Source organism: Octopus sinensis, unplaced genomic scaffold, assembly GCF_006345805.1.
Source record: "Octopus sinensis unplaced genomic scaffold, ASM634580v1 Contig17415, whole genome shotgun sequence".
NCBI lineage: Eukaryota > Metazoa > Mollusca > Cephalopoda > Octopoda > Octopodidae > Octopus > Octopus sinensis.
This window is the reverse complement of record NW_021835044.1, coordinates 37,501-40,000: the sequence shown is the minus strand read 5'-3', so window position 1 is coordinate 40,000 and position 2,500 is coordinate 37,501.

The window sequence follows — 2,500 nt, the reverse complement described above, 5'->3', positions numbered from 1 at the left end:
AATTAAGCTTCTCAAAAAACTTTAAAACATGAACTCAGGACGACGAGCGAGAAACTTTGCTATCGCGTGCAAATTTTTGAACAAGCCAATATCAATCACAAGTTGGCTTCTAGCCCACAAGCATTATAGAGAGAGACAAGGAAGGAAAACATTACCATTACGAAAGTTCCCTCCCGAGAAGCTCTACAATCATTCTGGTGAAAAATTTAGAATGAAAAGAGGGATTTCAACCTCAATGCATCATGGTTAAATACAACTGAGAGAGAATACTGTACCAACACTAACAGTAAAACATATGAAAATTGATGCAGAAGCCTTTGCTACAGCAGTAGGCAAGCTGCAAAATGGGAAAGTACCTGGAAAGGATCTAATAGTTAGATATTGGTACAAGAAGCTGACATTTTATAGAAACCAATTGATATATGTTCAAAAGGACTATGGAAGGTCAGACTGATATATCAAATTGGCTTGCCACAGCATGGGCAAAATCTTGTTACCAAAAACGAAATCATCGAGATAGCAGGAAACTACAAGCTCATTGCTTGCCTAAACATTATGTACAGACTTTACACAAGTTGCCTCAACCAATTCCCCCAGGACCGTTGTGAGTCGAACAACATTGTGACTGATGAGCAGGCTGGTGAAAGAAGGGAGTGTCGGATATACTGAAAAACTTTTAATAAACAAAGCTGTAGTGTCTGAAGTATGAAAACAATGCAGAAACCTTGTGACAGTATGGCTTATCTATAAGAAGGCATTCGACTCTATCTCTCATTCATGGCTGGTGAAGTGCCTACATCTGGCAAAAGTACCTACTACCTTAATTGCTGCTACAGAGAGACTCAGAAAGATATGGAAAAATAATTCTTACCCTTACAAATGAGACCAGAATAATTGTTTCTCATAGTATAGGTATTTCAAAGGGAATATTCCAGGGAGATAGTCTTTCTGTACTTCTTTTCATTTTGGCACTGAATCCATTATCGATCCTATGGCAGAAAACAATTGGTTACATGCTAGGATCTTCAACTGCTAGAAATATTAATGTAACTCATAATGTCTTTGTAGACGACCTGAAGATTTATGCTGAAAGTGTTAACAAAGCCAAAAAAAAAAAGCATGACATAAAACTTGGCCAAAAGAAATGTTCATATTTGGTTATAGAACGAGGAAAGTCAGTCCCCCAAGTGTAAAACCTGTGCATCCACAGTCTCTCTGTCTCCCCCATTCCGCACAAAGAATGTTACAACTACCTAGGCATATACAAAAATGTATCGTATGAAGGCACTGTAAATAAAGATAGAATGACCCAAGAATACCACACCAGAGTCTTACTTGCGTTATCCTGGCCTCTTCAAATGCTTTCACTCCACTCCACACTTTTGTTCGCCATCCAACTCAATCTGAAGCAAAGGTTTTTTGTGTCTTCTGGATCCATTCCAAGTGACTTCATAGTAGTCCTTATGCTGTCCTTAAACCTTTTTTTAGGTTTACGCCAATAGCGTTTCCCCTCTGCAAGCTCACCATAAAACAGCTGTTTTGGCATATGTTCATCTCCCATTCGTACAATATGGCCACACCATCTCATTTGGTTCCTCAAAATCACAGTTTTAATTGAGGTGATGCCTGTAGATGCAAGGACATTTGTGTTTGGATTAAAAGAACTCCATTTAATTTTTTAAATGTGACGAAGGCATTTTTGGTGGAATTCTTCTAAAAATTTATTATGCCTTTCATAACAAGTCCAAGTTTCACAGGAATACAACAGGGATGGTAAGACAAATGATTTGTAAAGAGCCAGATTTGTATTCTTATTTATATGTCACTGGCACCAAACACGTGACTCCAAGCCACCAAATGCTTTTGCTGCCCTTTGAATTCGTGGCTGTATTTGTGTATGGAGATTTCCATCATTTTGAACAGAGCTTCCAAGGTAGATGAATGGATCGACAACTTACCCTTAACAAAAATTTTAGTGGGGTTACAAACAGCATCACACACACAGGTTAATGCATTACAACTGTTTTTTTCAAGTTGATGGTCAAGTGAAATTCATCACAAGCCAAGTCAAAAGAGATTGCAGACCTGTTTCAGAATGACTGACAACATCGCAATTGTCAGCAAATAAAAGTTCCCTAATGAGTGAAGTAAAAACCTTTGTTTTGAATTTCACTCTGGTCAGATTAAAAACATGCATCGTGGCCGTTGCCAGCCTCGCCTGACCCCCGTGCCGATGGCACATAAAAAGCACCCACTACACTCACGGAGTGGTTGGCGTTAGGAAGGTCATCCAGCCGTAGAAACATTGCCAGATCAGACTGGGCCTGGTGCAGCCTTCTGGCCTCCCAGACCCCAGTTGAACCGTCCAACCCATGCTAGCATGGAAAGCGGACGCTAAATGATGATGATGATGATGATGATACGCACAGAGTTTTTCAAAAAGTTGTGGAAAGCTTACGTCATACTAAATGAATTGAATTACACTTTGAAAGGATAAATT